This window comes from Lagenorhynchus albirostris, chromosome 10 (genome assembly GCF_949774975.1).
Source record: "Lagenorhynchus albirostris chromosome 10, mLagAlb1.1, whole genome shotgun sequence".
In the NCBI taxonomy this organism is placed as follows: Eukaryota; Metazoa; Chordata; class Mammalia; order Artiodactyla; family Delphinidae; genus Lagenorhynchus; species Lagenorhynchus albirostris.
Genome location: NC_083104.1, coordinates 35,869,512 through 35,893,453, shown reverse-complemented (window position 1 = coordinate 35,893,453; position 23,942 = coordinate 35,869,512). Strand labels below are relative to the sequence as shown.

The 23,942-nt window shown below is 44.6% G+C and overlaps 1 protein-coding gene across 5 annotated transcripts in view; it reads right to left on the bottom strand.

Moving 5' to 3' along the window:
- The window catches only part of SFMBT1 (Scm like with four mbt domains 1), a 132,574-nt gene extending 112,653 nt beyond the window's left edge, over positions 1 to 19,921 (bottom strand). For 3 of the 5 annotated variants that reach the window (XR_009542768.1, XM_060161599.1, XM_060161603.1), the window contains exon 1: positions 19,187 to 19,413. The gene's annotated coding sequence lies outside the window, so the exon portion shown is untranslated. Of the gene's footprint in view, positions 1 to 19,186; positions 19,416 to 19,844 lie in introns of those variants that run through there. The other 2 variants (XM_060161600.1, XM_060161601.1) reach the window with 2 other exon arrangements.
- Between the last annotated feature and the right edge of the window lie 4,021 nt (positions 19,922 to 23,942).

The following is a 23,942-nucleotide window of genomic DNA, read 5'->3' as shown; positions in this document are numbered from 1 at the left end:
AGCTAGTCACAATTTTAAGACTGATTTTATCCTTACAAGTGAATCCATGAACATAATGAGATGGATCCAAACTGGCACATGAAAGATCCATTTATTTAGTTTACAAGTAGAAAAGGATCATCGTTTAAGAAAAATAATTAGCATTACAGAAATCCAAAATAACCTGATGAATGAAATAAGCTAGTACTTGAACATAAATTATTTAATTCACCAAAAACATGATAAATTATTCCCTGAAGATAACTTTTAACATTAAAAGCCCTTAGAATTTCAGATTTAAGGAAAAAAGCAAAGATGTGAATTTCATAAATAAATTACAGTAGAATTCTAAATCTGTAAATGTAATCACTGCATAGGATTTCATTTTGTCTTTCTTTTTTGGGGGGTAGGTGGAAGAAGTATTTTTTGATCTATCAGTGACAGACCTCACATCCAAGAAACAGACATTCAACCTAAAACCCTAGGCCAATTTTAATTGGGGCCTAGAGAAGCAGGGAAATAGGCAACAGAAGTCCCACTAATTCCTACCATTTCCACTATGATCTCCCTCCACATCTTGAGAGATTTAAATGTTGCCATCCCTAATCAAAAATAAGCTTATCAGTAATAGATTCATGTCATAAATACTGACGAGCACTGAACATGAATATAGTTTGCAATCAAGTATATTTAGACCTTGGTATCCTTGTTCATAAGCGAGAAAAGGAGCAACAAGATGCTGGCAATGTGTCTTGGGGGGTGTGGGGGCGGTAAGAATGATCTGAGCAGCAAAGGGAGGAGCACTCAATCAGAGGTACCGTAAATACAAGCCTGTCACATCTTAGACCAAGAACTAATATCAGGGCTCTGAGTAAGGACTATAATCAGATTAGGAGAGGCCAGTATGATCTTGTAAGTGACAGAGATCTAATCTGGGACACAACTGGGCCTAAACACAGATTTTCTGAACTCACGGAAATGAGCACTTAATCACACTAAGAGATCACGGCCACAGTGAAGATATGTTTCCTGTCGTGTTCCATTTCGAGAGGCTGAGTTCAGTTTTGTGGTTCAACACATGGATGTGACTAGGCTAAGTTGGAATTTAATTCTTAGCTTTTAAGGTTGCACTCATGATCTCAGATCTTACCCTTGCTATTAATTTAGTTTGTCCTACATCTAAGTTTATTTATCTCTACATATGAATTAAATAAATACCACCTGTGCTGGATAGTTTATGTTGGTACTCAGCCCCATGTTTAACATTCTAGACTCTCCCTGAATCATCAGGTGTGAATCTGCATCGCCAGCCCCCCTTGTCAGTTGTGCTCTCACTCCACTCTGGCAGCAGCCCTGGCAGGCGTTCCTGCTTGGCAGTTAGTGAACTCCAGCAGTATAGGTGAAAAATGGTGGTGTGTGGGCTCTACGCAATACCACCTTCCTCTTTGCTCCTCCAGCCCTTCCTTTTGTATCCAATTCCTAGAATCATACCCCCCCTTTTTTTAATTGACGTATAGCTGATTTACAATGTTGTACCAATCTCTGCAGTACAGCAAAGTGACTCAGTTATACACATAGAATTGTATCCCCTTTTGATTGAAGCACCTAGGAGTGGTTTCCTGACTAGACATTGTCTGATAGCCTACCAAATTCAGAATTTATATAATTCACAACCCAGGGTGGGGAGCTATGCTATAAAATATTCATTCATCCATTCAGTCAACAACTTCTTACTGAGCACCTACTGTAGGCAAGACCCTGTTCTAGGTGCTGGAGATACAACATAGACAAAAATCCCTGTCATCAAAGAGCTAACATTCAAGTGCAGGAGAGAGATAATACACAGGCTAGAGAAGTAAAATACACAGTGTTAGATAATAAATGCTAAGGAGAAAAAAAATAATCAGGGACAGGGATATGAAATTTTGCAAGAGGTTGAAATTTTTTTTTTTTTTTTTTTTTTGTGGTACACGGGCCTCTCGCTGTTGTGGCCTCTCCCGTCGCGGAGCACAGGCTCCGGACGCGCAGGCTCAGCGGCCACGGCTCACGCGCCCAGCCGCTCCACGGCATGTGGGATCTTCCCGGACCGGGGCACGAACCCGCGTCCCCTGCATCGGCAGGCGGACTCTCAACCACTGCGCCACCAGGGAAGCCCGAAATTTTCTTTTTTTTTAATTGAGGTATAGTTGATTTACAAAATTAGGTACTAAGGGGCTTTCCTGGTGGCGCAGTGGTTGAGAGTCCGCCTGCCGATGCAGGGGACGCGGGTTCGTGCCCCGGTCCGGGAAGATCCCACATGCCGTGGAGCGGCTGGGCGCGTGAGCCGTGGCCGCTGAGCCTGCGCGTCCGGAGCCTGTGCTCCGCGACGGGAGAGGCCACAACAGCGAGAGGCCCGCGTACCACACACACAAAAAAAAGAATCCACCTGCCAGTGCAGGGGACACGGGTTCAATCCCTGATCCGGGAAGATCCCACATGCCACGGAGCAACTAAGCCCATGCACCAACTACTGCACTTCTGCTCTACAGCCCGCGAGCTACAACTACTGAAGCCCACACGCCTAGAGCTCATGCTCTGCAACAAGAGTAGCCACCGCAATGAGAAGCTCTTGCACTGCAAGGAAGAGCAGCCCCCGCTCGCTGCAACTAGAGAAAACACACGCACAACAACGAAGACCCAACGCAGCCAAAAATAAATAACTAAATAAAATAAATTTACAAAAAAAAAATAGGTAATAAGTTTCAGGTGTACAACATGGTGATTCACAATTTTTAAAGGTTATACTCCATTTATAGTTATTAAAATATTGGCTATATTCCCTGCACTGGACAATATATCCTCGTAGCTTATTTATTTTATACATAGTAGTTTGTACCTCTCTTAATCCCCTACCCCTATCTTGCCCCACTTCCTACTGGTAACCACTAGTTTGTTCTCTACATCTGCAAGTCTGTTTCTTTTTTGTTACAGTCACTAGTTCGTTTTATTTTTTAGATTCCACATATAAGTGATATCATACAGTATTTGTCTTTCTCTGACTGACTTACTTCACGGAGTGTAATACCAGGAGGGTTGAAATTTTAATCACACAGGTCACTGAGGTGATTTTGGGGGAAAGACCCCAAGGAAGCAAGACAGCTAGTCATGCACATATCTCCAGGAAGGCATTCATGGCAGAGGAAACAACATGTGCAAAGGCCCTCAGGTGGGAGCCCCCTGGGATTATTGGAGAGCAGATAGTGGGGAGGAAGTCTGAGAGGTGGGAAGGCTAAGCCGTGGAGCCTTGTGGGATATGACAAAGACTTGAGTGAAAGCAGGAAATTCTGAGCAGAGGAGTGACATCATCTGACTTACCTGTTAACAGAATCTCACTGTGTCAAGGGTAGCCTGGAGGAAGCAAGGGCAGAAGGAGAGGAATCAGTTAGGAGGCTACTGTAATAATCCAAATGAGACTGGATGATAGCTAAGACGAAAGTAATGACAGTGAGGATGCTGAGCAAATTCTGAATATATCTTGAACTCCTATGTGATCATTAAAAAGTCACGGGCTTGTCCCTGAAATTTGCTGAAATCCACAACAACAGAAATTTCTAGGGCTTCCTTGGTGGCGCAGTGCTTGAGAGTCTGCGTGCCAATGCAGGGGACACTGGTTCGAGCCCTGGTCCAGGAAGATCCCACATGCTGCAGAGAAACTAAGCCCGTGCACCACAACTACTGAGCCTGCGCTCTAGAGCCGGTGAGCCACAACTGAGCCTGCACTACAGAGCCCGCGTGCCACAACTACTGAAGCCCACGTGCTTAGAGCCCGTTCTCCGCAACAAGAGAAGCCACCGCAATGAGAAGCCCGTGCACCACAATGAAGAGTAGCCCCCCCCAGCAACTAGAGCAAGCCCACGCGCAGCAACGAAGACCCAACGCAACCAAAAATTAATTAATTAATTAAATATAAATAAAATTGATGATGCAGGCAACTGTACCCTCCTAGGTTATTAAAAAAAAAAATTTCTATCTGACTCCTACCAGGTGAGAATATAATTGGCCAAAGAAAATGTAATAATTGCAAATTAACTTCCTATAATATTCAATATACAGAAAAATTAATACATAACATGCCAGGGTTATAAAAATTTTAATAAATCAAAACAGCAAATGACTCACATATAAGCACTCAGCATAATAACCTCCCTCAGCAATGAAACAGCAAATTAGGGGAACTCAACAGATAACAAAGTAAAAAGTTTGGGGCCCATTTAGGATATACTGTAATCTTGCCAAGCTGCATGCTTATGGACACAAGTTAACAGAGTTTCCCCTCCATCCCCGTGTTCTGACTGCTGCTCACTCCAGTTCCAGGCAGGTCCCAATGAGCCTGCCTTCAGTTTCAGATATAATAGCCCAAGATCACTGTAGCTAGTTGTTTGCTTCTTCTGGTACTCTCAAAGAGGGAAAGTTGGTGGGAACCTCACCAAAGTTAAACAGCTTCAGGAGGAAGCAGCACTAAAGATAAAGGCTTGGAAAGGGATTTGAAAAGGAAAAGTTCAGAATTATTTTCTTATTTTATACTGGACCTTGTCTCCATTAAAAACTGAAATGTCGGGGCTTCCCTGGTGGCGCAGTGGTTGAGACTCTGCCTGCTAATGCAGGGGACACGGGTTCTAGCCCTGGTCTGGGAGGATCCCACATGCCGCGGAGCAACTAGGCCCGTGAGCCACAACTACTGAGCCTGCGCGTCTGGAGCCTGTGCTCCGCAACAAAAGAGGCCGCGATAGTGAGAGGCCCGCGCACCATAATGAAGAGCTGCCCCCGCTTGCCACAACTAGAGAAAGCCCTTGCACAGAAACGAAGACCCAACACAGCCAAAAATAAATAAATAAAAAAATCACAAGTGCCACATGCTGTAAGTTAAATTCAAAGTCCAATAAACACTGTTTAAAAAAAACCAAAAACTGAAATGTCTTAAGTCTGAGAAAGTCTTACACTAATAATATATAAGTATTCAAAGATTACTCACTCCCTGACCTTTACTCCCACAAACATTATTCCACAAAAACCATTTCTCAAAATAACACCCTACAAAAATGTTAGCCCCTCCTCCCAGCCCTGTCAAACTATCTTCCATAGGAGGCACTTTGTACCTTTCTGACAGCACTTAAATAAGCACTAGCTATTTTGTATCATATCTTATCCTGGTACTATAAGCTTCTCAAGGGCAGGGAATTTACTCAACTTTGTATTCCCTAAACTCCCGGCACCACCACTTTATGAAGTTTTCTGAATAAATTTCTATGTCAACAGATCATGGTACCTCCAATTCAGTAGAGAGGAAAAAACCACAACTTTCTAATGCAGCAATAACGTTCCTGCCTCCAGGGAGGGGTAATGTCATTCTCACAAGAGAAGGAAATTCAGTGCCCACTACCTCGAGGTGCCTCAAGGTCAGCACTGCTGACAGTCCTGGTGTGCACACTGACCAATCGGGAGTGCCTTTTTCACCTGAGAAGGCGTTAAAGCAGAGTTTCTGTGTAAATTTATTAGGCATTATCCACAGGTAATTTGCTTGCTCTACAGTCCTCTTCAAATCCTCTGACGTTAAAACAAGCCTTCAAACCATTGTTTCTTCCACCTGTTCTTTAAACATTGAACGGTCCAACTTGCCAGGCTACCCTGTTGCTTACAATGCTTTTCACAATATAAGGAACTTGGCTAAATCTAATTCCCGATTTCTATACTTCTTTTTCCTGAGATCACTTATTTATTTATTTATTTTTTTGGCTGCACTGGGTCTTCATTGCTGCACGGGGGCTTTCTCTAGTTGTGGCGAGCGGGGGCTACTCTTTGTTGTGGTGTGCAGGCTCCTCATTGCAGCGGCTTCTCTTGTGGTGGAGCAGGGGCTCTAGGTGCACAGGCTTCAGTAGTTGTGGCGCATGGGATCAGTAGCTATGGCTCTCAGGCTTAGTTGCTCCGCAGCATGTGGGATCTTCCCGGACCAGGGATTGAACCCGTGTCCCCTGCATTGGCAGGCGGATTCTTAACCACTGCACCACCAGGAAAGTCCTAAGATCACTTTCTGAAGGCACCTTATCAACCCATAAGAACTTGCTTTTTGCCATACTATGTTATGCTGTCTCTTTGCCACAAGTCCAAGTCTACAAGTTGCATCCTTCTGTCTGCCTTCATGGGTCAAAACTACTCACTAGAATACAAAATAAATGGCAGAAAGAATGCCACAGCAAAGCAAACGCACTTGACTCCGGAAAGCCCATAGTGCACTCAGCGGCTGCAAGCCCCTGCAGGGAAGGGCACTAGCACTTGTGGACCAGCAGTGCCCGCCCGTTGCTGGCCCGGTGTGTGCACCCTCTGCACAAGCGATGACAGCCCTGGGTTAGGAATATACTACCATTTTTTGATGACAGTATTTTAGAGGCAATGGCAGTACACAGAGGAGATACTGATGGGGGTATGAATGTAAGCTCTGAGGGAGTGTTCTCAAGTTCTTCCAATAAAGGGTAAGAAGTAAGAACTCAGATTACTGAAATATAATAACACTTTAAGATTCAGCTACATAATGCATCAAGATTCCAAATTCAGTTTCTTCAGAAGTTACGATACTGGAACCATAGCATTCTGTTTAAAATTCCTTATCAAGTAGCTCAGATAAAAAGCAACTTAAAAAAAAATTAGCTGTATTACTGCCAATGAACAAAATACAAAAAAATTTCCAGAAAATAATTTGTTAGCCAATCCATGCTGCTGTGATTTTCTCAAAACCAAAACACAAACACAAATAAACTAAATTGATAACAAGCAGCACACACACAGGTCTTGGGCTTTAAAGGCATGGTTAACACCTCAGTCTGTAGACATCTTCAGACATCTCAGCCTCCCAAGACTCGGCTGGGAACTCTGCCCCCTCTACCCCTCCTGCCCCACAGGAAGGGGAAGGAGTGGCAGAGACTTTATCTCCTGCTCCCCTTATTCTACTGCACCCAGTGCTGAAGAACAGTCTACTTATACAAACACATTAACTCAGAAAAAACACATTCAGTATTAGAAAGTTTGTCTTAATCCAAGCAAATGCAGTTATCATTATTAGTCCATGACACTGTTTATAGCATAAAAAACTGGAAATACTGACTGAATAAATTATGGAGCAGCCATTAACAGACTACTAGGCAATCATTAAAAGAACAAGGCAGGGGCTTCCCTGGTGGCGCAGTGGTTGAGAGTCCGCCTGCCGATGCAGGGGACGCGGGTTCGTGCCCCGGTCCGGGAAGATCCCACATGCCGCGGAGCGGCTGGGCCCGTGAGCCATGGCCGCTGGGCCTGCGCGTCTGGAGCCTGTGCTCCGCAGCGGGAGAGGCCACAACAGTGAGAGGCCCGCGTACCGCAAAAAAAAAAAAAAAAAAAAAAAGAACAAGGCAGGTCTTCCCAGGTGGCGCAGTGGTTGAGAGTCCGCCTGCCGATGCAGGGGACACGGGTTCGTGCCCCGGTCCGGGAAGATCCCACATGCCGCGGAGCGGCTGGGCCCGTGAGCCACGGCCGCTGAGCCTGCACGTCTGGAGCCTGTTGCTCCGCAACAGGAGAGGGCACAACAGTGAGAGGCCCGCGTACCGCAAAAAAAAAAACCAAGGCAGATCTCTGTGAACTTGGATATATCCAAGACATTTTAAATGAAAAGAGCACTACCAATTGAGTTTTTTGAAGTGGGTGGAGAAATATATATTATACAAATAGAATTTTTCTGGAAGAAAACAAAAAAAACTAGAGATAACAGTGGCCTGCAGAAGGGACTGAGGGAACTTCCCTAGCAGTCCAGTGGTTAAGACTCCAAGCTTCCAAGGCAGGGGGTACGGGTTCGGTCCCTGGTTGGGGAACAAAAATCGATGCCGTGTGGTGTGGCCAAAAAAAAAAATTGTACAGAACGGACTGAAGGACTAGGGATATCAGTAAAGGAGTACTGTACACTCTTTTTCACTATTCAAAAAATATTTTACTACGTACCATGTATCCCTGTTTAAAAAAAAAGATTAAGGGAATTCCTTGGAGGTCCAGTGGCTAGGACTCTAGCTTCCACTGCAGGGAACACAGATTTGATCCCTGGTCAGGGAACTAAGATTCTACATGATGCGCGGCCATGGAGTGGCTGAAAAACAAGCAAACAAACAAAAAGATTAAGTACTTAAGTCTGTGATTATGATAAAAACAAAGCAATGCAAGAAAAAGTGATGCCTATTAAAAGAATTTATTATCTCTAAATTCTTTGTGGCAACATTTGAATTCAGTAAAACGGGTGAGTGGAGGGGTGGTATAGGAAGAGGTTCATTCTACCCACAGTAACTTTCAACTTTTTGCCAACCGTGATAAAAAAAAAGTGTATACTTCCTCCTCAAACCAAGATGCAAAAATCCCTTAAATGTTTGGCTCCACTGTAATCAAAGTTTAAATGATTCAAATATATTAATAGATCTGCAACTAAAGTTCAATTACATTTTACATGTTAATATCACATACTATGAGTAAACAGTTTTACATAATATCTTTTCGTTTCTAAACAAAGAACTTCAGAATTACTGAAGAGTCCAAATTTTCTAAAGTCTCTCCAGCCAAAAATCAGTTAAGTAAAAAACTAGAGTACTGACTCATTTTTCCTTTGTGCATGGAAGCAGAACAAAATATATCAAACCAAAAAAAAAATTTTTTTTTTCATTAAAAAATAGAGGGTTTTTTCCCCCATAGCGTCACAATTTCCAAAACTTTTCCATTTCCAGGCAGGACTGAGGAGGGGGTGGGAAGGATTATAGGCAAAGTCTAAGTCTGGTCAACCCTCTTTCACTTCTGTGCTGCTTCCCCTGTTCTCAGGTACCCCCAGTCCTCATACAGATACAACATCATCAGCACTCCCACCACAGTAAGAGCATCAATTCAATTAACAATGGTGGGAGGACAATGGATCCACTGGATTTTATTCTGAAGCTCAACCTGGGGCTCATGCACCTGCAAATAACAGGCTCTCATTAGTTACATGAGGGCAAAGGAAGTATCAACAGAATTGCCCCATCCTACGCTCATATAGAACCAGACTGGTGATTTCCTCTCTGTAACTACTATCATGAAAAGTAAAGCAAATGACTGGAGCTAATGCCCTTCAATTTGATTTTTACTAATGGAAATCCATTTGTGTCAAAGATCTGAAGATGGGCAGTTATCCTCGAAAAAGTGATGTTATAAGTTATAAAGAAAATGAAGTTGAGGAAAGGAACGTGGCTCACCAAAAACAATAAACAGACACTCCAAGCTGCAAAATATGACAAAATATTGACTTCTCATAAAAAAAAAATTCTGAAGATTCAAAACTAAACTATAATACTGCCCCCAAATCTCCAGAGTTTAAAAAAATTTTTTCTTAGATCATCTACAAGTTGGTTGTTTATTCATACCTCCACGTAACATATATGTATTTGCTACGCCCCATTCTCAGTACAGGGATGCCATGCTGATTAAAGGACAGACCTGGTTCCTATCTTCATGGAGTTTACAACAGCAAACAGAAGAACAATGCATTAGTGCACTGTCTAGTTTGCCCACAAGGAACAATAAGGGAAAACATTCCTGGAGTAGGTTTTAATATTCTCTACAGTGGGGCTCTAAAACACTTTATAATAAATTAAACTTTTAAATTTAAATATTAGAATGAGCTAAAAATAAGATAATTTCACATAGTGATAAGTGCCATGAAGAAAACCAAACAGTAATGAGACATGAAAAGCCAGGGGAGCGGATGTTTAGGAAAGGTTTCATTACTGAGCTGACCCCTCTGATGAAAAGGAACTAAATGTAACAAACTCAGTGTACTTGGAGGGACAGAAAAGACATGTGGCTCGATTGTGGGAAAGCAGGCGGAAAACTGGCAGAGGTGGGCAGGGAACAAATCACAAAGGGCATTACAGACCACAAAAGGAGTTTGGATTTTATTGTAATTACTATGGAAAGCCACTAGCAGGCTCTAAGCCTAGGAGTGACAAGACAGGATCTGATTAAACATCATAGTTTCTTGTTTAGCAAATAATACATTTTAGAGTAGAAATAATGTTATAAATGATGGTGTTGCAGTATTGCTTCTATGCTTTCGTTCAGCTATAATTCATCTACTGTCTACTCTCTGCTACGTTGTATGCAAGGTACCAATAAAGAATAAAACAGGGTCTCTCATCATGAGCTCTCAATCTGGTATAGACACTGAACAAATAATTACAATTGTAATATTCACAAGAGGAGAATATGTAGAATACTGTGAGTACCCAGGGCAAAGGGTTAATCCGGCCTGGAGAAGTCCAGGGAGGAAAACTCTACAGGAGACCTGAGTCTTACAGGACAAGCAAGAATCTCCTTAGTGTAGTCCCCTAAGCACAACACCCAAACCACTGGTGGAACATGAGAAAATTTAGGGGCTGCTGAAGACTTTCTTTTCAAGTATTTACATAGCATCATTACGGTGGAATGGGAAAAAGAGTTAACATATAAAACATGAAACTGCAACTTCACAGGTATTGCTTAAACAGGATTTATTAAGAACTTCAAAGGTACAAACTTCTAGTTATAAAATAAGTCATGGAGATGTAATGTACAGCATGGTGACTATAGTTAATAATATTGTATTACACATTTGAAAGTATCTAAGAGAGTAAATCTTAAAAGTTCTCATCATAAGAAAAAAATTTTGTAACTAGGTATGGTGACAGATGTTAACTAGACTTACTGTGGTGATCATTTCCCAATATATACAATTATCAAATCATTAGTTTTACACCTGAAACTAATATAATGTTGTATGTCAATTATACCTCAATTTAAAAATTAAATTTTTTAAAAAAAATTTCACTAGCATTTGGTTTTCCCACAACACTGAATATGTGGGTAGTCTAAATATCACTTCAACAAGTGGGTCTGTGCTCTCCGTATATGTATGTGTATGTGTGTGTGTATGTATGTATGTTAACCATTGTGTACTGGGGTTAAAAACTTTTTTTAATACCAACATTTTTTGCAGCCATTTTTATACTTAAGCCAAGACAACCTTTAATCAAAATTTTCAAACAGATTTTGAAAAAATTCCAAATACTCTCCACTTGACTCAAAAGTTATGAAAATTTTCCTGATTTGTTTTATTTTTCTATACATATGTGCATATATGTATACTTTATGAGCCATTTGAAAGTGTTGAAGACATCATGAGACATCATGATACCTCAGCTCTAAACTCTTCAGCTTGCTTCTCCCAAGAATAAGGGCATTCTCATATATAGTCACAACACCATTATCACACTTAAAAAAAAAATTCTTAATATCTCCTGTTATGAGGTACATAGTTTGTAAAAATTTTAAGTACAAAGGCTTTGTTGAGAACCTTGGGAGTTCCCTGGCTGCCTAGCGGTTAGGGTTCCAGGATTTCACTGCCAGGGCCTGGGTTCAATCCCTGGTCAGGGAATTGAGATCCCGCAAGCCACATGGTACGGCCATAAATAAATAAATAAACTTACTGAAGGAATATATTTGGATAAAACGATTAGACTTACTATTACTTGTATTTCATTATTTTTATTTTTAAAATGTAATAATGTTTTATAAAATTTAAGTTAAAAAGTCAAAATTTTAGGAACTTCCCTGGTGGTCCGGTGGGTAAGAATCCATGCTCCCAGTGCAGCGGGCCTGGGTTCAATCCCTGGTCGTGGAACTAGATCCCGCATGCATGCCACAACTAAGAGTCCGCATGCCACAACTAAAGATCCTGCATGCCGCAACTAAGATCTGGCGCAACCAAATAAATAAATAAATATTTTTAAAAATAAAATAGTCAAAAATTTAAAGTAAATTTTTTAAATATTGAAAGAATAATTATGGTAATCAAATATGGCCAAAATCATGAGATTGGTACGTGCGAGACTGATATTTGGGAGCCTTGTGTTAGTGGAGGACACACTGGACATGCAGAGGAGAGTATGTGCAGAGGACCAGGGTGTAGGCGTGGCTGGAGGGATGGGCGTGTGTGAGAGGGGGCTAAGCTGGGCAGGTGAGGGGACAAGCTCCTCAAGGATTCTGTGCACATTCCTGAGGAGCCTGGACTTTCCCCTGCTGGCAGCAGAATAAGTTTCTGTGATAAAATCAAGTTTGTTTAGAAAGAGCTATCTGGCCACAGTGTGTCAGATGGATTGGAGAAGGAGGGGCAGAGGATGGAGGGTATGGACAACCATTTGGAGGCAACAGAACATATTTTTAACTGCAAATATTTAACATTTTAGTTATATTATGGGCTGAACAAACCTGCTATACTGGTAAAGGAACAAAACAAAAACAGTAAAACTAAACTAAGTTTACTTGCATGTTCATGGTGTAGAAAAGCAGCTTTTAAGAGAATAAGATAAGTTAGTAGAGACTTCCATAAAACTTGAAAGAAACCCTTGGGCACTTTTGAAGGTTTCAGCATTTAAAGGAGTTGGCTCTTTTTAAAACCTAGTTTCACTTTCCAAAGTGGCTTTCCTTTTCCTTGGCAAGATTCATCGCAGCATTAATTTTATATTTACCAGTCACAATTAAAATAAAACCAATGGGAAAGAGGTGGGGTGCAGAACAGATCAAGTGATTTTCCGACAAGCAGAGTGCCCTCAGGCAGTACTGAGCAACTCCAGAAAGTTCCACTTACAGAGTCCAAGGACCAGATACCAGCTCTGCCTCGGAAGAGGAAGAGGGCAGCACTAGAAGGCCTAAGTGGCAGGACAGGATGCTGACCCTTCACTCCCCTTCCACCAGAACTCTAGTTTTACTTATTTTACATATTGGGTTTCCTAGAAAGATTTCACTTAACAAAGGGTCCCATAGCTTCTAAAAATGTTTGAAAGCCAAGGAGTCAGAACTGCACATTCTTAAGTAAAGGGTTGGTAATTCAAGAATAAAACTCAGTTCCACGGGAAAGCTGTTGGGGGAAAAAATGGAAGCCATCACTAAGAAGGAAGGTCAAAAAAGAGACCTAGGCAGATGGGCCGGCTAGAGGAGTAGCTTTAAGGTAGACTGAGGGATTCTGTTCAGGACCTGTAGATTTTGAGAGGCCAGCAGAGCATCCAAACTGGACAGGCCCAGAGAACAGAGGATATATGGATCTGAAGCTCAGCAGAAAGGTTTAGGGGGGCATAAGAGCTAGATGAAGTCTAAATGTGGGGGAATCCACCAAGGGAGGGTCTGAAAAGGTCACAGAAGGCAAAAAGAAAAGGGTCTGCCTCGAGCTAAGATTGTGTGGAGCTAGTGGCACATAGGGCCACTTCAGGAGGAGACCCTGAAGTCTCCTTCAGGGTCTGAAGTGGGCAGTCTGTCCACAGAAGAGCAGGCACAGGCTGGACTTGCAGGGGTGGTACTCAACAGAGCAGAAGCTGCAGAAGGGCAAAGGGACCAGAGTAAAGGGTACTGGCCAGGAAGCAAAAGACTGGACAATGGGTCCAGGCTTAAAGGGGCTGGAACTCTTTGAGAGGAAAAGGAGGTTAACAATGAGGTCAAAGATGACACAGGAAGAGCAGGGAAGCCTCTCAAGGAGGTGGCGGAAAAAGAATACCACACCAGAACCTGAGGTTTCAGTAGTATAGCTGCTTTGGAAAGAGCTCCTCTCAAAGTTAATAGAAAGCCAAAATCAGGGTAAAGGTCAAGGGGTGGGCTGGGAGGAGAAACGGTTTTCAGAACCCTGTTGTGCCTTAAAGCTCTGGATCTGGCTGTAGGAGTCATGGAGCCCTCCTCAAGCACTCACAGCAGAGAAGGAAAGCCACCCTAGAAGGCAAAGCCAGAAGAGCCCACCCAGCCCACTGCTTCCCGTGTCACAACTACTACTGGCAACAGAGCCATTTAAAATTTCTCTCAGTTCACCCAGGAGCCCTTAAGGAAAGCCAGGCACAGATAATGCCTAAGAGCAGATTAAGTCTGTTTCCCAATTTGTGTACAGTGTTACTTGTATCAATATTAACAATAATAAAAACTTACGTATATTTTAAATGCAAATACAAACCATGATTGAGGACTAAAATCAACTTCAAAAGGGAAACAAATGAAAATAATAAGCATCAACTATATTAAGAGGTCAAGGGGTTCAGATATCATAAATGACCATAATAACAATCAAATACCCAAAGTTTTTCATATTTCTAGCTTTAGCTACTAGATCACCTACCCCTGCCCATTTTGCTCAATAATAAAAATGAAACCTGGACATCCCTGGTGGCACAGTAGTTAAGGATCCACCTGCTAATGCAGGGGACAAGTGTTCGATCCCTGATCCGGGAAGATCCCACATGCCGCAGAGCAGCTAAGCCTGTGCGCCACAACTACTGAGCCTGCGCTCTAGAGCCCGTGAGGCACAACTACTGAAGCCCGCACGCCTAGAGCCCGTGCTCTATAACAAGAGAAGCCACCGCAATGAGAAGCCCATGCACCGCAAGGAAGAGTAGCCCCCGCTCACCGCAACTAGAGAAAGCCCGTGCACAGCACCAAAGACCCAACGCAGCCAAGAATAAATAAAATAAATTTTAAAACTATTCTGGGTAAAAAAATATATATAATATTTTGGAATTAAATCGAAGTACTTGTTGGTTAACACTTTAAACTGAATTTCAGCAGGAAAAACTCTTGAGGTATTTTAATGACTGATAAATTTCTCAGTCCATCTCATGTTGTCATTCCAAATACGACTGTCCTGCACTTGCAGCTGCCAACAAACCTCCCTCCATCTCTCATCTAAGACCCTCTCCAAATGTCATCTCAGCCCAAAACCAACTTTCCCAAACCAAGCAGGTACTCTCAACTGCCCTATCCACCCCAAATCAGTCTAGTGATTAACCTTTCTCTAGATTAAGCAAACACACCTGCATGCAGCACTGTACACCATGTTAGAAATGCCACTGTATAGCCTTTACCCACACAGCCCAGTGCTTGGCTCTGCAGTTACTCAACTATCAAACCACAAAGTTCAGCAGAGACCTAATACCTTTAGCACAATATATAGACAACATTTCTTTTTAATTATGTCCTTGAGTGATGATCTAAAGTCAAAAAGAGCTGAATAAATTTATAAACATCCTCTTGAATAAAAGAGACTAAAAAATAACTACAAATCTTTAGGTGCCTTTCAGCAACAGGCAAAGATTTACAATCAAACTTGTTAAAACGTCTACAGTAAAGTCATAATTTTTCTTTTAATAACCCGTCTTCTTATCCTCTCTCCCACTTTTGTAAAGCTTAAAAATGAACTTGTAACAACCTGACCACATCCTTTCTATTGTAAACATTTTCCAATGGGGCCAGTTCCACTTGAAGAAGTATACAGTCATATCAAAATCCCACTCCCTGAAGTCTAATGGTTCAAAATCTCCCAGGTAACCAAAATCCCCAGACTTTCAGCCAATTTAACAACTATGTACAAGAAGAAATTTTTTTTTCAATTACAAAACATTCCAGTTAGAAAACAAATTCTATTTACAGAGATAAAAATACCCTGCCATAACAAAACCATACCATTTACTGATTAAATGTTCTTTCATTCTCATTTAAATTATTCTGAAATACTGGTTAACAGCCAAATAAATCCAGAAAGAAAAGTTTCAGGAAATTATAAGATAGAAAAGATTTAATAAAAAATATTTAGCATTCAAAATACCTGCCTTATGGTCTTCTGCTTTCTGGATTGTATTCATTTCTTTAATGTGAACATGACATGAAGTCATAATAAAAAGGCCAATGAAATTTGGACAGTTCAGCTTTTCTATAGACTTCAGAGTCAAAAGATATCAGCTTCTACATCATCATTCTACAGCTAAGCCCAGTCTAGTCACCACTGTGAAAGCAAAAGTACCCTACAGAAGCAGCAAGATTATGAATAAGAAAAGCATTTTTAAAGAGAAAAATCATAGTTTACAAAAAAACAAAAGACGGAATTCCCTTTCATATGTGCTTCTCATTTTGCATCTCTTCAGTTGCATCTCTCAAAAATTTAACAAATTTTAAGTTAAATATCTGATAATGCCAAAGCTAAGAAATCTAAAAAGAGCCACCAAAAAAGGAAGGGAGGGACGGAGGAAGGAAGGAAGGAGAGATAAAAACTGGTGGATCAATAACAACTAAGTGATGAATTACTTTCCTAATGATGCTATGAATCTTGGGGTAGAGTGACCAAATTCAGCTTAGTTTTTGGCTAACTGTCTGACTTAGTCACAGAAAAACACAATTATTCAGCAGAATCATTTCACAAAAGAAAATCTTTGAACTTTGTGGACTACGCCCCATACATCCCTAACACAGGCCTCAGACAGTTCCCAACTTTGTATCACACAGATGGCCATGCAGTAGAAAAACACAGACCTTTGTGAGAACTAACAAGAATTCACTTACAACCTCTAACTCCTCTCCTTTAGCATTAGAAACAAGAAAGGGTACAAGAATATACTAAAAGGCATTTGGGTAGGATAAGCAAATTGCTGAAGTACTTGCTTCAGGGGGGGAATGTAAAAAACCCAACTTCCTAGGTCTAACACAAAAAGGTATCTTAATCATGTTGAAATTAAAAAGAAAAAAACACACCTGATACAACTTTTAGTTACTTTTTGTTTTTGCTTTCATCGCTAGAGTTTTAATGATTTGATAAACCAGGCAAATATCCTGCATATATAAATCAAGTTCATTGCCGTCATTTAAAAGGTTGTTAAAGCTTTATGCCCACATTCTTTAATTCACTGAACTTTAAAAAATCCATTTTCATTTAATTTTCTCAGCAAATTCTAGGCTTTAAGGAACTGACTCATCTACTGACAACTTAAATCTGACTTGTTGGGAAAGTTTATGATTCATCCTTCAAACCTAATGTCTGCAAATATACCTGTATTCCAAAAACGAGAAATAACAGATTAATACAGGCCCCATGTCCACAAGGACTCCCAAAAACCACAGATCCAAACCTGCACAGTACTGCCTCAGCTAAAAAGTGATCTTCTGACTAAGAAGTCTCCCAGGTCAGAATTTTTAGTTATTTTAGATATTAAAAAAAGAATTGTTATAAAAGCATCAGGATTAGGGCGAAAACGACCATGACCATAACTCCAGGTTTACACACATGTTGTCCTTCAGTTTATTAATACTGCCCCCTTTCACCCTCAAAAGAGTTCTGCTGCAAAGCAAAACTTACCAGTGGTGATGGAAGTCAGTATAGTGATCACCTTGGGAGGGGGAAGGTGTTTACTGAACGGAAAGAATGTAAAGAGAGCCCTTCGGGAGGCTGAAAATACTCTATATCTTAATCTGAGTGTAGCTACCAAAGCGTATACATACGTAAAAAGTCATTGAACCCTATGTACTTAAGATTTTACTGTAAGTTAGGCCTCAATAAATAAATGAATAAATATATATATATATATAATTTCAAAAACATATTAAAATACATGTGTAACTATCTTTCCAGATAATTACATGAAATCATCCAGAGCTCCCAAGATATTTTCTCTAAATGTATTTTAATAAAGATGCACATTGTGAGCACTTTTATGTAGAACCTTTCAAAGTACAGACCGAGATTTTTTTAATCGTTCACTTTAAAAAGTCACCGAATTTTAGAACTGAAAGCAGCAGAAAAATGATCCACTCATCCTCTAACTCTGCAAATAAGGAAAACCAAATCTGTAAAGGGTAAGAAACATACCCAAGATAAGACAGCTAGTCAATGACAACAGCAGTAATGTAACTGTTTCCTGATCTTGGGCCACTCCCGTTTCCACCAAGCAGTTACTTTTCTGACATTATAAACAAATCTCAACTCTGAATCTACCTGTGGCCTAGAAAGATGCAACATATCCCTCAAAACACGAGGCCAACAGGCCCCAAAGTGTATGCAAGAAAACACTCATCTTCCTTCCTCCTGTCAAGACAGTTGACAAATGAACAATTACATTTTCAGGCATTTTGCTTGCGATGCAATAAAGTGTGACATCTGAAAAATGTGGTTCCAGAGGAGAAGGCATATGCAGGGATTGACAAAATCCATTTTATTTCCTTTCAAATCTCTCTGATGGTTTCTTGGTTCTCAAGACTATATCACTGCTAAGTAGGGCTCACGAAACCTCGCTCAGGGCCGTCCATCCGCATGGCTTTGAGAGAACCGCTGGGAATAACCCCGACTAAATAAAACGCCTGGCCCTGGCAAGGGTGTCCTACCCCAATCCTGGCGCATAACAAAACGTGCAGGTGACCTGTCCTTTACGGCTCAGTTTTAGAACCCAGTGAGCAGCTGACATCTTGTGAAAAACTTAACATACATCCTTTCCGCGGGAATTTATCTCTGTTCTCACAAGGCGTTTCTGCTCCCCACACGGCAGGCCTGCCTTCTCAGGACACTCTGCTCGCCTCTCCATAGCCTCTTTTCAAGATCCAAAACGAGACTTTAAGAACAGAAATCGAAACGGTCACGGACCTCCCGAGCGGCAAGCCCGGCTGGGGTCGAGCAGCGGGCTCCCCGCGAGCCCTCGGCCCGCTCGCGCGGCGCTAGGAAGGCCCAGCGCACTCCACCACGCTGGCCCGAAGCAACCGGTTGCGGCGGCCGCTAGACGCTCAGCGGCCGCCTCGGCCCTGCGAAGTTCGGACCTCCGCGCGGGCGGCGCGCCCCCGGGTCCTGCTGCGGGTTCGCGCCCCGGCCCGGAGCGAGCCCGGGGGGCGGGTCCGCGGGGGCTCGGCGGGCGGGAGCGCGGGACGCGCGGGGAGGGGCGCGCGGCGGGCCCAGCGCGCCGGGGAACTTGGGCGCCGGCGTTGCCGCCGCCCGGCCACTTTCCTTTCACGCCCCAAGGCTGCCGCTCGGCGCGCTGTCCGCCCGGGACGGCCGGCCGCCGCCGCCGCGGCGAGGCGCCCAGGCGCGCTCCTGCTGCCCGGCAGGCCGGCGCGCGGGGACGCGCCAGGCCGCGCGCGGGCGCCGCGTTTCCCCCCAACACACACCCGCCCCGCCCCCGCCCCCAACGTGCTGCCGCCGCCCGTTGGCGCCTCAGACCGCGCGCCCGCCGCCCTTCGGCTCCCGGCGGATTTTCGTTGCCAAAGTTGCGTGGCCGCTTCGAGGGGGACGCCGCGCGGTCCACCGCCCCGGCGCCGCCGCCGCCCCTTCAGGCCGCCGCGCGGGAAGGCCCAGTCGGCGGCCCCGCTTTTTTACCTGTCGGGAGTTTTCGCGCGCGCACTCGCTCGATCGCTCGCTTTTCCCTTCTCGCGCTCGTTTTCTTTCTTTTCTTCTTTTCGTTCCCCCGTGCGGGCGCTTTTTCCGCTCGCGCCGCCTGCACTCGCCCGCTCGCGCCCTTCTTCCTGCTGGGCTCCGCGGAGCGGGGCGGCCGGCAGCTCTCCCCGCCCCCCTCCACCCGCGCTCCGGCGGAGGCGGCGGCGGCGGCGCTCAGCGCTCCGACTCATTCCAATATGGCACGGGCGCAGAGCGCATGCGCCCGCGCCCCCCCACCATCCGCGCTCCTCCCGGCAGCCCGCGCCCCTCGCGCCGCACGCGTGGCGCCCCCCGGCCTGGCCTCCCAGAACTCGCCTGCTTGTCTTCCCGCACCGCTGGGCGGTTGCGGGAGGCGAGGCGGCCGCGGACTGGGGTCCTGGGGGTCCAGCGCCGCCAGCCGCCCCAGCCCCACGTGCCCGCAGCCCACAACTTGCAGCGGACACCCCCGAGGCCGTGGCGCAAGGCAAGCGGCGGCGCCTCCGGCCCCCGACGGCGCTGCGACCCCGCGCTGCCTGGCCCTGACAGGGAGACGCGCCCCCAGGGACCCAGCGCCCACCGTGTCCCTGCTCCAACCCACGAGGGAAGGGCCCCCGCGCCTCACCTCGGGTTGTGGACAGAGCCCAGGAAACCGGGTGGCGTCCCTGTGTAGATTTTGGTGTCCGAGCCGGGGGAAGCGCGATGCTGTCGTCCGCACGTGACAGCCTCCGGCAAGATGGCATTAGCGGAGGAACGGACCGAGCGACAGCTGGATACCAGATCGGCGCGTGTCGCCGTGGGAGAGGGCTGCGTCCTCCCGCCTGGCCCACGTCGGAGACGTGGCGCGACCCTTGAGATCTGAGAAGGCACCCAAGTGCCCCCTGTCTGCGAAGTCAGACCCGGACCCCCGGCACACCCGGTGTCTCTAGGCTTCCGCAGGAGGTGCCCTGTAAATCCGAGTTTTCCTGCCGCTCGGGGCCCCGGCGAGGGGGCACAAGACGGCTGCCGAATTCCGCCGGGAGTGCAGGGGGCCCGGGGTCGGGACAGAAGCTCGAAGGTGGCTACAAGCCAGCCCCGCAACCCGAGGTGCCCACGGGCGTTATGTTCCCCGAGCTTGCCCCTTCCCCAGCGAGGGCAGGTGCCAGTGGGACACCCCTATCCCCACCTGCTCTGGAGAGTTCCATGCAGGAAGGAGTCCCTGTGCCGTGGAGACCCAGGAGTGCCTGGACTCCCGGGCCCAGGGAGGAGGTCTCCAAGAGGGCTTTGACGGCTCCTGCCTTTCGGGGAGGAGGAGGCGCCCCCACCGCAAGAAGGAGGTCTGGGGTGCCAAATGCGGCTCAAATCATTTCCTACTGACCTCAACCATCGCGCTGGAAAATATTACCCCACTTTACAGACAAGAGTTGCTCAAAGTCACGCTGCTGGCTAGATTTGAATCCAGTTTGTTTGTTTGTTTGTTTTTGTTTTAACTGCCACTGAAAAGAATAAGAAAACCAGGGAGAAAGAAACATGAAAAAAGAATAAAGTATCCATACTACTACTACAAAATGCAACTTTTTACACATGAAACCTTCCGCTTATATGCACGTCTTTACATAGTTGCAACCACACATTCTCTTTTGTGTTTGCTACCATCGCTAACATTTTTCTTCTGTTCACACAATTCATTTTTAATGTGTGCAGGTATCCTCATCCATTCACTCAGTCTCTTAATATTGCCTATTTTGGTTCCTTGTAATTGTTTGCTAATGTGTATCTTAGTTCTGCACTTGGAACAAATTCCTGACAGTCGAATAACCAGGTGGAAGGTTAAGGAACAGCAAGGTGTTCTTGCCCCACAGTGCCATAGGGCTTCCCAAAGAGCTGCCCCACTTACTCTGCACCTCCCAGGAACAAGTGTAAAAGAGTTAAATACACATTTCTAAGCGTTGGGTACCATCATTTTTTCTCCCCAATTTAACAGTGTCTATTGGTATTTCAAGGTTACTTCAGTATTTCTTAGATGACTTTAAAAAGAAATGTTTTTTCCATGCATTTACTATTCTGTATTTCCCTTTCTGTAAATGATCTGTTCACATCCATTCATCTTTTGGGGACTTGAACCTCTTCTAACATTGAATAAGCATTTTTTATGTTATAGATATTGCTCTTCTGTCATAAGTGATCCAAATATTTCCCAGTCCATTGTTCTTTTTTGTTTTATTCAATCTGTCATTCTGGTCCTTTGTGATTTTTTAAAATTGTTTCAATGCAGACAAACCTTTCTTCGACCCATCTGATAGTCTTATTTTCTGCTAGTTTTCTAAAACTTCATTTTACATCTAGTTCTTTGGTGATTATCCATGGCAAGTTCATTTTGCTGTGTGGGGTAAAATATAGATTTAATTAACCACCACCATCACCAGTTTTTATGCAGTCACCATTAATTAAATAATTCTTCCCTTATCCTTTGCTTAGTAAAATCTACTTTTATGCTAGGCTTTTGATTTTGGTTGGTCTATTTCTGAATTGTCCATTTCCTTTCACAGACTTTGGTTTAAGCAAATACCATGTGGATCTAAATATTGGTTCTTTAAAATAGGTTCTCACATCTGGCAGGGCTAGAATCCTCCTCATGGGGTCTTCTTTTATTCAGAATATCACTTGATATCCAGACTGGTTTAAGTCCGTACACATTTTAGGATAATCATACAGGGCTTAAGAGTGCTGGCTTTGGAGATGGGATCATCCAGGTTCAACACTCACCAGCCCTGTGACCTTGGCAAGTTGCTTATCACCTCTAGGCCTTATGGTCTTGGTCTGTAAAACGGGGATAAAAGTGACACCTGCCTCACAAGCTCAATGCCTGTCATATAGTGTGTATATATATATATATATATATATATACTCAGTAAATATCAGCATTGTTATTGATATTTTTCCCAAAAAAGGGATTTTGCATGGAGTTACGTTAAACCTATGAATTCATTTAAACAGATCAAATACTCTATAATATTTCATTTTCCCAACCAGGACATGTGCTATCTTTCCTCCAAATATGTTAAAACTCAGACAGAAGCGAGGTCCCTCATTGACTCCAGCCTCTCTCTGTTGCTCACCTTCACGACCCCTGAGGAAGAGGAAGAGCAGAAAGCCACAAGGAACTACCATTTAAGAGTCTGGCTTGTGCAGGGCCCCGTGTAGGTATGGACATGTATGCACATGCAGGAAATCTTCTTTACCCTTTGCAACATCCCCCAGGAAAGGTCATGGCATTCTCTATGGACAAAGAGCAAACTGGGAGTTTCCAGGTCACTCAGTGAGAGCCAGAGCTAGACCACAAACCTGGTGGACCAGCCCCTCAACCCCTCTGCCACTTGGAATTTCGTATAGTAGTTATTCACAGAGGAGGCAATGCCAGAGGAGCATGGAGGAAACTGACTTCTGATCATGGCACACCCCTGCTCAAAAGCCTACCAGGGCTTCCCGTTGCACTTTGAAAAAGCCAAAAGACTTACTTTGGCCTCTGAGACTGGCCCTGGCCATCCTACAAACTCACCAGGCACCACTCACCAGTCTTGCTTGCTGCAGTTCAACTGTACCTACATCCTTTCCATCCCATAAGTATGACAAGCCCCTTCCCACCTCAGGACCCTTGCACACTCTGTTCCCACTGCCTGGGACACCCTCCATCCCACCTCATGCACCCACCTTCACATAGTTAGTACCATCTCATTGTCCCAGTATCTGTTTAAGAAGGTAGTCTCCTGGACTTCCTCCTGTTGTTAAGTTGTTAAGAATCTGCCTGTCAATGCAGGGGACACAGGTTCGATCCCTGGTCTGAGAAGTTTTGACATGCCACAGCACAACTAAGCCCGGGCACCACAACTCCTGAGCCCGTGTGCCACAACTACTGAGGCCCGCAAGCCCTAGAGCCCACGCGTGGCAACTACTGAGCCCACACACGGCAACTACGGAAGCCCGCGTGCTCTAGGGTCTGCACACCTAGAGCCTATGCTCTGCAACAAGAGGAGCCACCGCAATGAGAAGCCCACACACCACAACGAAGAGTAGCCCCCGCTTACCGCAACTAGAGAAAGCCCGTGCACAGCAACAAAGACCCAACACAGCCAAAAATTAACAAATTAAATAAATAACTAAATAAGAAGGTGGTCTCCTTAGACAAGTCTTCCCTGCCCACTCCACCTAACAGGTTCTCTCTCTCCCCACAATTGGTACCTATAATTTATATCTGTATTTTTGTCATTTTGTGGGGTCTGTCACCCTTGTCTAATAACCCCACAGACATCAGTCCCCCTGAGGGCAGAGAGGTGCCTGTTTCATTCACTATGAAGCTGGTCCTTTCCCTGAGAAGCAGCAGGTTGATGAGAGGGTGGCTAGTGGGTCAGCTGGCAACATCCGAGACCAGAGGTTGGCACACCCATGACGTACCCTGACTATTCCCAACTCAGTCTCCACTTCCTACTGGTTCTGGGGTTGGAGGCTATGACCTCCTGCCCTCACGTGTGATCATTCCGTATGAACCCCCGTCCCCTGCTACTTCCAAGCAGTCCTACTCTCTGCAGGTGGGTGTCAACTCAGGGCCTTGTTCTGAATGAGAGCATTAGGGCCAGGCCTGGACTCTGGGGACCCACAGAGCCCTCAGCCAGGACGTGGGCCCATTTTCCACCCAAGAAGAACTTAAAGTTCTGCAGCCTCCCAGGCCCTGCTGTCAGCAGCCCTC